At 36.8% G+C, this 15,080-nt stretch overlaps 1 pseudogene; it reads left to right on the top strand.

The window, feature by feature from the left end:
* The window catches only part of LOC112918787 (coiled-coil domain-containing protein 167 pseudogene), a 180,048-nt pseudogene extending 165,784 nt beyond the window's left edge, over positions 1–14,264 (top strand).
* The last annotated feature ends 816 nt before the right edge of the window (positions 14,265–15,080 follow it).

Raw genomic sequence — 15,080 nt, 5'->3', positions numbered from 1 at the left:
TACGTACAGAACCTCTTTATAGAAATAATTAAACACAGACATCAATATTGTGTATTTAAGGGTGTATATATACACGAAAATATATATGCACACACTCATATGTATATTTATTAGACACATATAGACATACGTGTAGGCATTCAGAACACAGAACACATAGTCTATTACTTCTAAGTAGAATCATTTTAGGACAGTGGTTTTCTCTGGGAAAGAAGGAGGGTTTTGTCATATGTATATGTTTTTTCCTAAAAGATATATCTAAAACAAATATAAAAAAATGTTAGTGTTTGTTGGAGCATAAGTGTTGTTATATATTTTTTCCTCTACTTTTGTAAAGTGTCATAATTTAAGAAACAACAACAGAAGTCAGAAGGTGAAAGATATTATTAAGTGGTATGGAAGTACAGAGGAAAGCACTAAATTTTGGTGAAGAGAAAACAGGGTGTTTACAGAGTGGATGATACTCACTTTAGATCTTGAATGATGCAGAGAATTTCAGCATGATAAATGATAGATAAGAGGACCAGTCATTCTAAGCTGAATCAGTGTTTGATTTAGGGTAGAGAAAAATATTTACAATGATATTTAAAGAGTGATGAGCATATATTATAAGCATATTCAGGAAAATACCACTTGAGAGAAATTTTATGGATTTTAGGAATATGAAGGCAGTAAGAGGAAGGAATTGGGTCAAAGTCAAATGTTGATGAAGTGTAAAACACAATGGAGGCTGAGAGTAAAACGTTGAATTTGAACTGATGAGAAAAGAGTCTCAGTACAGCTTGATTTAAAAGTGCAATGGATGGGGAAGTGGCAGCAGCCATCAGAGGCCTTCTTTGAGTATGCTTATTAGAGAAGAAAAAAAGACTAAAGTAACACCTCAGCTGGCTAGGTAAAGTTTGTTGTTGCTGTCATGTCTTTTGTTTTTAAGCATATGGGATACTTGGGTATATTTCTACTCTGAGGGGAAATAATCAGAAGAAATAATTATGAGGCCAAATCCTAGAGGACCTGGAGGAGATGGACAAGGTTATTATCCATAGTCCATAGCAAGGGTGGAAGAATAAGTGGGAAGTACAAATGGGAAATGACTGGGAGTGATAAAGTGATGGTCAGAGGGAAAGAAGAGGATTGAAATGCTTGTAGTAGAGGATGTAGAAGTTTGCAGTAAAGTGAGAAAATAAAAAGAGCAGAGTCAAGGTTGCCACCTTGGAGAATTAGAAGTAGTTTGGAAAGAATGCTAAAGGGAATGAAAGAGGACATTGAGTGCAGAGACAGAGCCTCCGTGACACACCAGATCTCATTCCATCCTCTACTGAAGTTCCCCTCTGGTTTGTGGTAACCCAGGCTGCACTGCATTGTGACAATTTGTATACCCACTTTCCTTTCATAAATGCTCACCTACATGTGCCAGGAATATAGTATGTACTTAACAAACAATTCTCAAATGGATAAACAAAACATTGCTTTAGTTCATAAATTATATTCAAATTCTCTGTCTCTGATCCATTACTCGGGCATCAGGGACAAGCCCTCTGAATTCCCATAAAAATATTGGGGGAAAACTATTAGAAATAGGTAAGAACCTGAGCAGATGTACTGCTGGAATTCCCTATTCTAAGAGGGAGGCTTCAAAGGAAGGTATTTCAGAGTATAAAGCTGAAAGACTGTTACCTCCTAACAATATAGTGACATTGGTCAAGTTGACTTTCATCTTTGTAAGGAAAAGTAGGCTTGTCATGAGGACAGTAGTCTCTCATAGTCAGTGTTCGTAAAATCTTAGCTGTTTTACTATTATTTGAAATAATTTTATTCCCTTAAGCTTTGTCCACCAGATGCAGTGTATAATCACTGAGTACTTCCTGTGTTCATAGTACAGCTTGAGGTATACCTCAAGGTTACAAGGTTAGATGAAGGTAGTGAAGTGTTATGTTATATCACTAGGTTGCTACTTGGAAAGCTCTGTATATTTTGGAATTAAACTTATGTGTATATTCAGCTAGTAACATGAATTAGAACTAAATCCCCTCACCCTGTCAATAAGCTTTGTCATGCTGCTTTTTAAAGAGCTTATATGATGTACAGGATACGAATTGCAAAAGTTTAAATGAAAATTTAGGCAAAAGAGTTAGACATTAAAGGAGGAGTACAGTGGCTAACTAAAAATACTCTCAAGAACTAAATTGAATATTTACTAGATGTATGTGCCAGGTTTAGCAAAATTAAATTTTAAAACCGTGCCTATAACAAATCTATGGTAGAGAACAGGAACCGGGCTCACACAGAAAATCAAAGGGTGGAGTAAAGGAGAAGCACACCAGAAGCACTCAGTTTATATTTCCAATTATGTATGTTCCATTCTAAGAGATCTTAGATCAAGCAACTTCATTCCTCTGTGACTTTTGTCTATTCCTGAAGTAACAAGAGGCCACCGGTGTGGTTGGTAACTATTATATGATTTTCCTTGCAAAACTCTTACAAGTCTTAAAGGAGTTTGGTGCTCCTTTACTCAAGAGAACGAACTCCAAAACATAACCTTAAATTTTCTTCGTCATCCATCCCCCAAGAAGGAATTCTCCCCTTAAGCAGAATAATAAACGTGGGTGTCGCTTCACTCAGATATCTAAGTCAAAAGGAATAATATTTTGTAATTCCATGGCAAAATCAGAAGCAACTTAAAAAGAGATCAGAATATGAAATAAGAAAACAATAAGTTCAAATGATTTATCTGCCTATAGGTGATGTAGTTGAAAATATTCTCTCACACAAAGGGAAAAATCAGTTCTCAGAAAGGATGAGATGAAACTTTCACAGAGAGAAAAATCCTTGGAGCACAAGTGTGGAACAGGACCTGTCCTAAGATGACACTCCCTGGAAGACAGCCCCAGGGGAAGATGGTAGAAATCAGATGTAGAAATCAATCCTCTCTCCCTCTTTCCTAACCTGCACAAGTGACCAGTCAGTGACATCAAAGCCCTGATCATGTCTCTTTTGGAAATTGGGTCAAGTCACACTTGACACACCTACCTAATAAGGCTGTCCTAACACAGAAGATAAGGAATCCTTGGAAAAGTATAAAACATTAATGACTTGTGCAAGTGAGGATTGATTTACCTGGTCAGATCACAGGAGTGATGATAACAAAGCTAATGGCAGTGTTTACACAGCAGCAAACAGGCAGATGTAAAGTGAAACACTCACTGTTCAATCAACCTGATGAAGGAACTGCAGAATGCCAAACAGCTGGGTATTTGGAAACATCTAGACGTTGATAGCACAGTTCCTCAATCCTTTTAAAAAATGAATTTTTCTTCAGAGCCAGAACACATTCCATACAAGGAAAGCGGTTTCTATCAACACCTTTCCCTCTCCCTCACTTTTTTTTTTTTAAATCATAGTGGGATTACTTTTCTTTTTATCTGAAATGTCTATATTGAAGGAACTATCCATTGTTTTAAGAAAAAAAAAGCAAAGACATCTTCAAAGAGTCAAGATTTGTCTTTCTTCAGATATTTAGTAACATCAGAAGTGACAGGTTCTGGGGAGCACAATTATTAAAGGTGTCCAATAATGGTCCAATGATGAAAGAGACATGCAGCTTCAAAGGGATGGTTAGGAGGACAAACTCATGTGGCTATGTAAGTTTGTTTCTAAAAAAACACATTACCTCTGAGTTTTGTCACTTCAACCGAAATATAAGATCTATATTTTCAGGGAGGGATAATCTTGATTATTATCATTGTACTCAACCCTCTGTCTCCTATATACACATAGAATTAACTTTATTGAGACATACTCCGTACTTGTCTATGGATTCAATGGTGACCTGAATCTCTTTCTAAAATGTATTAGAATAAAGCTTGCGCAGGAATATCTACCATCTGTAGGGGGGAAAAAAGAAACAAGATTTTAATTCCAGAGCATGTGGCTCCTGGAACTGAAGGTCCTTAATTGCGTCTTTAGAATAGGCAAGGGCATCTCTATTTATTAGGCATTTACATTCAATGCACTGCAATGTCTCTTCTCTTTGCACTTTCCTCAGTAATTGGGTGTTGACTCTGTGCCTTCAGGCTAATTCAATGCTTATGTTGTTAAGATATAGACTGGCTGCTCCCGTGTGAATACTCCCTGGCTTTAGTCCATTACCCATCCTTTTTCCAGATTTCAATAATAAATAGAGTCCTTCACTCACTGAAAGAATGTCCTTGGACTTGTTTATGCTCCATGATGCTCATACACTGCACTGTTTCCTTGGCCTTTGACTTTGCAGCCTGCAAAGTTGTCCAGCAACTGGTTTCCTTTACAGGCAGCCATGTGCTGTAGTTTTGTAGAGCAGCAATCCCTTCCTACCACAACCTAATTCTAGTTTCTACACACACCCTTGCAACTGCATATACTTATCTAAAACCATTGCTTTAACATGATACTTCCTGTTCAAAAAGCATCTGTGGGTCTTATTTTGATAGAGTATTGTAACATAAATCTTCTGCTTGGTTCTCAAGAATTTCTATAAACAAAATTTGGCATCCTGCACTTCTTTATGTCTGAAAGTACTGTCACAGGCTTCTGTCAAATATAGAACTTCTTCTTCACTTTCTTGGGAATATATCAGACATCTGATATATATACACATACACACATATATACATACATATGTATATTCTGTTAATAAATGTTAACACTCATGAAAATATTTGTATCATTTTTCCATTAGTTTTTTTAAATGAGGTAAAATTTACAAAAGTGAGGTGCATTGATTTTAACTGTATAATTCAATGAATTTTGATAAATGCTTACAACTGTATAATTCACACTGCTATCATGATATGAAACATTTCTACCACCTTTGAAAGCTCCTTTATTCCCCTCCTAGTATGCTCACCAAAAACTGCTCAGCATTCTAACACTGCAAATTAGCTTTACCTGTTCTATACTTCATACACATGAGTTATTAGAGCATGTATCCTTTTGTGTCCAGCTTGCTTTCACTCAGCATATTTGTCAATGGTGTTTCATTGATCAATAGGCTCTTTTTATTGCTGAGTATTATTCCCCTGTATGAACATACTATAATTTGTTTATTCATTCCCCTATTGATAGACACTTGAGTTGTTTTAAGTTCTGGCCATTATAAATAAAGCTGCTATGAACAACCATCAGCAAATCTTTGTGCAAACATACATTTTCAATTCTGGCAGATAAATACATGAGAATGGAATTGCTGGATCACAGGGTAGGTGTAACTTCTCAGGAAACCAGCTAACTCTTTATTTACCAAAGTGGTTTTGCCACTGAGAGTCCCAACTCTACCGCTAGTAGAGTCCCAATGCCTTCCTACCTTCATAATTTGGGTTTGTGTTGCTTTATAGCTTTAGCAATTCTGGTGGTTGTGTAATGCTACCTCGTTGATTTTATTTTTATTTATTTTTTTTAATTTTTATTTATTTATGATAGTCACAGAGAGAGAGGGAGAGAGAGGCAGAGACATAGGCAGAGGGAGAAGCAGGCTCCATGCACCGAGAGCCCGACGTGGGATTCGATCCTGGGTCTCCAGGATCGCGCCCTGGGCCAAAGGCAGGCGCTAAACCGCTGCGCCACCCCAGGGATCCCTGATTTTATTTTATTTTTTAAAAGATTTATTTATTTTAGAGAGAGAATGAGGTAAAAGGGTAGGGAAGAGGGGGAGAGACAGAGTGAAAAAGAGAGAATCTCAAGTATACTCCCCACTGAGCACGGAGTCTGATGTGGGGCTCGATCTCATCCCTCAGATCATGATCTGAGCTGAAATCAAGAGTTGTATGCTTGAATTAAGCAAAGTGGCAGGATATAAAATCAATGTACAGAAGTCAGCTGCATTTCTATACACTAACAATGAAACAGAAGGAGAAATTAAGGAGTTGGTCACATTTATAATTGCACCAAACACCATAAGATACCTAGGAATAAATCTAACTAAAAAGGCAAAGGATCTGTACTCAGAAAACTATAAAACACACATGAAAGAAATTGAGGAAGACAAAGAAATGGAAAATCATTCCATGCTCATGAATTGGAAGAATAAATATTGTGAAAATGTCTGTGCTGCCATTGCATACATTCAATGCAATTCTTATCAAAATTCATCTACTTTTTTCACAGAGCTGGAACAAATAATCCTAAAATTTGTATGGAACAAGAAAAGACCCCATATACCAAAGGAAAGTTGGAAAAGAAAACCAAAGCCAGTGGCATCACAACTTAAAGCTCTATTACAAAGCTGTAATCATCAAGACAGTATGGTACTGGTACAGAAGCAGATGCAGAGACCAATGAAACAGAACAGAAAACCCAGAAATGGACCCTCAACTCTACAGTCAATCTTTGACAAAACAGGAAAGAATATTCAATGGAAAAAAGATAGTCTCTTCAACAAATGGTGCTGGGAAAATTGGACAGCTACATGTAAAAGACTGAAACTAGACCACTTCCTTCCTTACACCATACACAAAAATAGACTCCAAATGGATGAAAGACCTAAATATGAGACAGGAATACATCAAAATCCTAGAGGAGAACATAGGGAGCAACCTCTGTGACCTCAGCAACAGCAACTTCTTGCTAAACACATTTCCAAAGGCAAGGGCAACCACAGCAAAAATGAACTTCTGGGACTTCATCAAGATAAAAAACTTTTGCACAGCAAAGGAAACAGTCGACAAAACCAGACAACCAACAGAATGGGAGAAGATATTAGCAAATGTCTTATCAGATAAAAGGCTAGTATTGAAAATCTATAATGAATTTATCAAACCCAACGCCCAAAGAACAAATAATCCAATCAAGAAATGGGCAGACAACATGAACAGAAATTTCTCCAAAGAAGACATAAAAAGGGCCAAAAGATACATGAAAAATGCTCAACATCACTTGGCATCAGGGAGACACAAGTCAAAATCACAATGTGATACCATGTCACACCAGTCGTAATGGCTAAAATTAACAAGTCAGGAAACAACAGATGTTGGTGAGGATGTGGAGAAGGGGAATCCTCTTATATGGTTGGTGGGAATGAAAGCTGGTACAGCCACTCTGGAAAACAGTATGGGGGTTTCTCAAAAAGTTGAAAACAGAGCTACCCTATGGCCAGCAATTGCACTACTGGTATTTACCCCAAAGATACCAATGGAGTGGGGGGTACCTGAACCCCAATGTTTATACTGTAAGGTCCACAATAGCCAAACTATGGAAAGAGCTGAAACATCTATCCATAGATGAACAGTTAAAGAAAATATGGTATATATACAATGGGATACTACTCAACCATTTAAAAAAATGAAATCTTGCCATTTGCAATGATATGAATGAAACTAGAGGGTATTATGCTGAGCAAAATAAGTCAATCAAAGAAAGACAATTATGATATGATCTCACTCATATGTGGAATTTAGGAAACAAAACAGGATAATAGAGGAAGAGAGGAAAAAATAAAACAGTATGAAATTAGAGAGGGAGACAAACCTTAAGAGACTCTTAATCATAGGGAACAAACTAAGGATCACTGGAGGGGAGGATGGAGTAATTGGGTGATGGACATTAAAGGGCATGTGATGTAATGAGCACTGGGTATTATATAAGACTGGTGAATTACTACCCTCTACCCTTGAAATTAGCAATACATTATATGTTTAATGTAAATTTAATCGAACTTAAATTTAAAAAAACAAGGAAAAAAAAGAAAGAGTTGGATGCTTAACCGACTGAGCCACCTAGATGCCCCACTCTCATTGTGATTTTAATTTACATTTCCCAGATAACTAATAGTATTGAACACATTCATATATGCTTAATGACCATTCATATTCCATTCTTTCTTCCCTTTCATATGGATAAAGTGTTCTGTTTTTCATTCCCTAGAATGTTATAGGCTAAAGGAGTTTTAGATGACCTTTATCAGATTGAGATATTTTCTTGGCTTCTTGAGTATTTTCATCACAAGTGTGTGTTGAATCTTGTCAACTGTTTTTTCTGGATCTGTTGAGAAACTAATATAAGTTTTCCTTTTTTATATTAATGCAGTAAATTACATTAATTGATTTTTCAAAGGTTGAATAAATCTTGCATTTCTGGGGTATACAACACTGATCAGGAAGTATTTTTTTATATGTTGCTGGATTTAATTTGCTAGTAAAGTTTTGAGGATTATTGTGTCAATGTTCATGACGTATATTAGTTTGTGATATTCTTTTGTTGTAGTGTCTTGTCAGGTTTTGGTATCAGGGTTATAATTATCTCATAAAATGAGTTGGGAAGGGTTCCCTCGTCCTGTATTTTCTCAAAGAGTTTGTTAAAAAACTTTTACTACTTCTTTCATAAATGTTTGATAGAATTTGCTGCTCTTTTGTCTGGTACCTGACATTTTTCCTGGCTTTATACCAGTCTATCTTTACTTTGTAACTACCACCATTTCACCTCTTCTGGTTGTCCTACAGTTTCCATTCATCACAAAAGTGTTTTTGTCGATCAAACTTTCCTTAATGCTGTGAGCTGTATTCTCAGCTGCATTGATATGAACTATTATTATGAACTATTGGATATGAACTATTATTGTATAGTTCATATCCAAACTTTCATAGCCCTTTATCCAATTGATTTGGTGCTTATTCTTTTTGACCTTTGCATTTCAATGATTAATCTTCATGTTTTATATTCCTTACAAGAGAGTAAGCTTCTTGAATGTACCTTTTTTCTTGAACATATCTTAAAATTGTTTTGAATCAGCAGTACACAATACAAAATTTTGCATCGAGTTAGTAATTAATTTTTTATTTAGTTAAAACTAATGGAAACTACTTCTAACCAATTTAATGTACTAGGGATAGTGTTTACCTTATCACCTGAAAAAACTGTACTTCCCCATCCTAATGGCAAAATATATGAAATAATAACTTTTAAGACACTGCAGATCAGCATTGAAGGTGCAGGAATCCTCATGAAATGGAAAAGAAAATGAATGTCCCAGCTGACTGCCCTGGATACTTTCTAATTCACAGCACTGAAAAGGTGGAACCGATGCCAAGTCCAGTGAATTCCCTGAGTTGAGACAGATCTGAGAGGTCCAGGGAGGCTGCAGTGGCTGAAGTTCACAGCAAGAGAAAAAAGAACTTCAGAGGGAGAGAACTTTGGAGGTCTGCAGAGGACTCCCCTCATGTATTCAGTGGAGAGTTGCTCAGTGAATCTGTGTGAGGAAACTATCCAACATCAGGAAGGCAAGAGTGACTGGTGCTGACACAGGTAGAAGAATCACACTTGTTCCTCTAAGTCATCCTGGAAATCTACATGCTTCAACAGGACATTGGGTAAAAAAACCCAGAAGGGTCTTGCTTCAATAATGAGAAATAATTAGCCCAAGACTAAATGCTGCTCTGGTTTTACCTAACAAATTACTGTTCAGTTATACTACAGTAAAGCTGTTTAAAAAAATTAAGGCAGTTGAAATCATTCAGTTGAAAATACTTTGGAAAAATTCCTCTATAATGTAATCTTTGACCTAGTGGATATTTGGGAGTGTTTCGGGTTTTTGGTTTTTTTCCCCAAATGTTTGTGCTTTGCTCTTTTTTCATGTATTCTTTTCTTACTAATTTAGCATTTAATTCTGCTTTGTCAAGAGAACTATTCTGTACATATTAATTCTTTGGATTTCATTAAAATGATACTATTATCTGAACTGAGGGATAATTTGCTGTCATTGTTTCTCATTTCAGGATTCTAAACTTTATACTAGCTCCTTCTGTTTTCAGCACTCACCAGAAAGTGACCCTACCCAGAATTTGCTTTCATTCCTCGCTTAATTCTGATGTCAATGTTCAAATTAGGTTATTCTTTCCCTTTAGCTATGCCCAGCTAAGTTTGTAACAACACCAGGACTCTTCATGTCTCATATGTCACTCCACAGAGCAATTAGCAATAGAGATATTGAAATAGAACATTTGGGGGTTTACTTAGCTTAGGTGTGATTGACATCACATAGGATGTCCAAATTGCATTCAAGCCCATGTATAGCTCCCCTATTCAAATCCATCAAAGAAGGTAAACTCCTTTAGGGGAAACTTCAGCCATTAGAGCAAAATCATGTTACTTGTAGATTTCTCTTCTTCCTTTCCTTACCCACCATAGATTTTTGTGATGTCTTTTATTATGCACATTTTTTATGTTCTAGGCCACAGAATAGAACCATATTAGCAAATTCTTTGTTAAGATGAGTAAAAAAATACAGGCCATTAATAATCACTATCTTTGTTTTAATTAAGTTCTGCTAAGTTCATTTAGTTTATAAGTAACTGTAAGAGACAAAAAAACCATATGTTTCTCTTTCCACATATACATATCTCTACATATTTAAGAACTTCCCCACACTTCTTCCCATACTTAATTTTTCAATAATTAACAATAGCAGCAAGAACCTACTTCCTGACAGAATGCAAATCTTCAAATAAATGAAAATTCATTTACCTTCTCCTACAAATGGATGGCCCAAGCTCCATCTATATTATTCCTTCCAGGAACTGGAATTAACTTCCATCCTGTCTTTATAACCAGTAAAGTTTGCATTAAGTTATAGTTAGTCGCAATCACCCTGCCATATGAAAATGGTAGGAAAAAATAAATTATACACACATACATATACACACACATATATATAAGATAATTTATTATCTAAATCTATTTGCAGGGGATCCCTGGGTGGCGCAGCGGTTTGGCGCCTGCCTTTGGCCCAGGGCGCAATCCTGGAGACCCGGGATCGAGTCTCACATCGGGCTCCCGGTGTGTGGAGCCTGCTCCTCCCTCTGCCTGTGTCTCTGCCTCTCTCTCTCTCCTCTCTGTGTATTCTCATGAATAAATAAAAAATATTAAATAAATAAATAAATAAATCTATTTGCATATGAAGATCTATATATAATTAAGATATTATAGATAATATGCTACCTATACATGTCACACTATTCTTATATAGAGAGAGATATAGGTCTATAGATACATATTTAGATGGATAACTGGATAGAGAGAAGGAGAGAGAATAAAAAAGATAACAGGTATGTCCTAGAATTCTCATTTCTGCAGCTGGCCACATAGCTGGGTTGATATATTTAACTTATTTTCTTCACTGCTCATTCAACATTCCACTTGTTCTCAAACAATATCCAGTTCATCAGGAGTCTTTTACTAGTAGGACAATCTGTATCACAAATCCTGAAGAATCTGAGTCTCTGATGGTTCACAATGTGATTAAGATCACTATACACTTTATACTTAACCTGAGAAACTTTTGAGTATGAGAGTTCTATTAATAATTACGCTAGTAATGGGATACCTGGATGGCTCAGTCAGTTAAATATCTGACTTGATTTTGGCTGAGGTCATGATCTCAAGGTCATGAGATTGAGCCCGGAGGCAGCAGGCTCTGCATTCAGTGGGGAGCCTGCTTGAGAGTCTCTCTCTCTCTGCCCCTCCCCCTGTTCATGCTCCGTCTCTAAAATAAACAAACAAACAAACAAATAAAAAATGAAGTACCCTAACTGACATGGGGGCATGGAAGGGTTGCCCCTTCTATGTCTGGTGGCTCAATGTCATGAGAAGCCAAAAATAGCTATGTGGCAATTCAAATATCCAATTAAAATGAAGTATTGTATTCTAAAGAAAGGTTCCTTCTTGGGTATGAAGATTGCTAAACCTGAAATTTCTGAATTCAAATTATTAGTATGTAGTACAGAGAAGTGCATATCACACTTCCATCCTATGTTTCTCCATCACTGTACTTCGATTATTGGAAAGAAACATCATATATTGGAAAATATCTCTTAATTGGCTTGTAACTAATTTCTCACAAAGGTAGATCACTGTTTTTCAGTTCAACTTTTTCTTAGTGATGATGAAGACAGTGAATTGCATCTGCATAAGCTCATTACTGGACATTTTTGCTGCAAAATAAGTGCCTTGATCAGAAGCTATGTAGTCTGGGATGTTAGGGTGGTGAATAAGACACTCATGAAAAATGTCAGTATTGTTGGCAGATGTGTGTTAGGAATTCAATGCAAATACATATCTAATATAAGTGCAGTTCAAATGAGGATGAATCACTGGCCAGTCCATAGTGAGTGGTCTCTAATATAACTGTCCTGGCAGCAGATAATTAGCTAGTCTTCCTGTATATACTGATAGATTGGGTACTCAGTAGTGGTAACCAGACTGGCTTTGTTGGGATCACCCATGTTTTTGAACCTATAAATAATTTGTCTCCTTTTCATTTTGGTCTCTTTTTTAGGAGTCAAATGAACCAGCACAGAGGTGGCTGAGTGCTAAATAATAAGATAGAAAGATAGATCCCCACTTCCTGAAACAAGGCTCCTAAATCACTAGTAAATAAGGATGTTAGGAAAACCTCTTGTTCTAACATTTAGTTTTCTACCAGTTCCCATCATAGAGCTCCTAAAACTCTTTATTATTTCCTAAGTGATAAAGGCACTATGAGCATCTTTTGTCCTAATATTTTGTCTTTGATCTTGGTTCCTGATGCAGAACTCCTAAATCCCTTGGAATTTGCTAGGTACCTTTTGTTCTGAGACAACTGAGTGAGTTTCTGGATGGTTTCTGGATGGAGGCTGGTCACCAGCAAGATCAATCCATGATTAAACTTGGAATTTTAAGCCCTTTCCTCCATTTTCCAGAGAGGAGAGAGGGGTTGGAAATGGAATTAATAATCAATCATGCCTACTGAGAAAGCTTTCATAAAAATCCCAATACTATGGGGTTGGGGGAGCTTCCAGGCTTTTCATATGGTTATGAAAGCATCCATATACTGGGAGAGTGACATATCCTAACTCTACAGGGTAAGAAGTTCTTGTACTTCCAGATCTTGTCTCACATACTAATGTTATCATATCCTTTGTTATATAACAAACTGGCAAATATATGTGTTTTTCTGAGTTCTGTGAGCTGTTTTAGCAAATAATTGAGTACAAACGAGAGGTCACGGGAACCTCCAATTTGTAGCTAAGTCAGGCAGTTGTCAGTAACCTGGGTACCTATTACTTGCAACTGGCTTCTGAAATGAGGAGGGCAGTCTTATGGAACTAATCCCTTAATCTGTGGGGTTTGCACTAACTACTGTTATGTCAGAATTAATGTGAATTGTAGGGCACCCAGTTGATGTCACAGAGAATTTTTTGATGTGGGGCAAGAAACACTCCACACATCTGATGTCAGAAGTGTGGTGAGTGTGGTAGCAATGTGAGAGAAGAAACACAGGAAAAAGACTTTGTTGTTGCTATATACTGAGGAGAAAGTCTCAAAGAGTTATCTTGTCTACCAGATTATTGAGAAACCAGTGAACATGTCATACAAAAATGCATCATTTATGTTGTCATATATTGGGATTATTATTGCTACTTTCAATAAATTATTTAATAAATATTTTAACTTTTTCTCAATTTTGGTTTCTAATGTAGCAAGTATCAAAATATACAACTCATAGACACATAGATCAATGGAACAGAACAGAAAGCCCAGAAATGGACCCACAGCATATTATATGGAAAATATCCATATAATATTGGAAATAATATCCAATGGGAAAAAAGGTAGTCAAGATAACAAACAAATGATGTTGGGAAAACTGGATACCAACATGCAAAAGAATGAAATCAGACTGCTTTCTTACACCAAACAAAAACAAATTCAAAATGGATTAAAGACCTAATGTGAGATTTGAAACCAGAAAAATCCTAGAGGAGAACCCAGGCAGTAACTTTTTCAACATCAGCCGTAGCAACTTTCCAGATAGTCTCCTGCCACAAGGGAAACAAAAGCAAAAAGAAAAAACAACAAAAAACTACTGGAACTACATCAAAATAAAAACCTTTTGCATAGTGAAGGAAACAAGCAATCTATAAGTATCTAATAATGATTGGGGAGTCCCAGCAAGCAACAGGACCAAAAAGAAGCAGGAGAATCTGGACATTGCTCTAGAGATAGATGGGCTAGAGGAGAAGCTGTTGCAGTGTCAGGGAGACCGGGAGGGTATAAACTCCAGGCTCTACATGGCAAAGCTAAGTTCAAGAGGCCAGGAAGTCTCTGGAGAAGGAGAAAAGCAACCCAATGTACAAAGCCTCCAACTATGAGAAGGAGCTAAAGTTGCTTTGGCAGGAGAACCGAAGGAAAAGAACATGCTGCTCTCTGTGGCTATCTTCATCCTCCTGACCCTCATCATCTGTACCTATTGGACCATGTGAGCCTGAGACTTCACAGTCAGCACAGGGTTCCTCTTGGTTCCCTGGTCACAACCAAACAGGCTCTTTAAGCTTCAAGACTAAAAAGATGCAGGCACATTTCTCTCCAACCCAGACACTGGAGCATGGCTTCCTGACAGCCTAGCCCCTCTTGCCTCCTGGTACAGTTGTGGGGCCTGGGTCTCCAGAGAGACTTTGTGCTGGCTTCTCCCTCAGCCTAAGGGAAAGACAACAAAGAACAACAAGGCTTCTCCTGTCTGGAAAATTTTTTAAAAATTTAAAAATTAAAGGAAACCAATGGAATGGGAGAAGATATTTGCAAATGATATATCTTTTATATCATTATAACCCTTTTATATCATTATAACCCATCTTATAACCCTTTGGATAAAGGGTTAGTATCCAAAATATATAAAGGACTTATAAAACTAAACACCCAAAATACAAATAATCCAATTAAAAGTGGGCAGAAGACATGAATAGACCTTTTTCCAAAGAAGACATCCAGATGGCCAACAGACACATGAAAAGATGCTCAACATCACTGATCATCAGGGAAATGCAAATCACAACTACTAGGAGATATCACCTCATACCTGTCAGAATAACTAAAATCAACAACACAAGAAACTACAGGTATTGTTGAGTTTGTGGAGAAATGGGAATCCTCTCACATTGTTGGTAGGAATGCAAACTAGTGCAGCCACTTTGGAAAACAGTATGGAGGTTCCTCAAAAAGTTAAAAATACAACCACTCTATGATCTAGCAATTGCACTACCAGATATTCATCTAAAAAATACAAAGATACTAATTCAAAG

This window comes from Vulpes vulpes, chromosome 13 (assembly GCF_048418805.1).
Source record: "Vulpes vulpes isolate BD-2025 chromosome 13, VulVul3, whole genome shotgun sequence".
Lineage (NCBI taxonomy): Eukaryota > Metazoa > Chordata > Mammalia > Carnivora > Canidae > Vulpes > Vulpes vulpes.
This window is presented reverse-complemented; position numbering and strand designations above follow the sequence as displayed.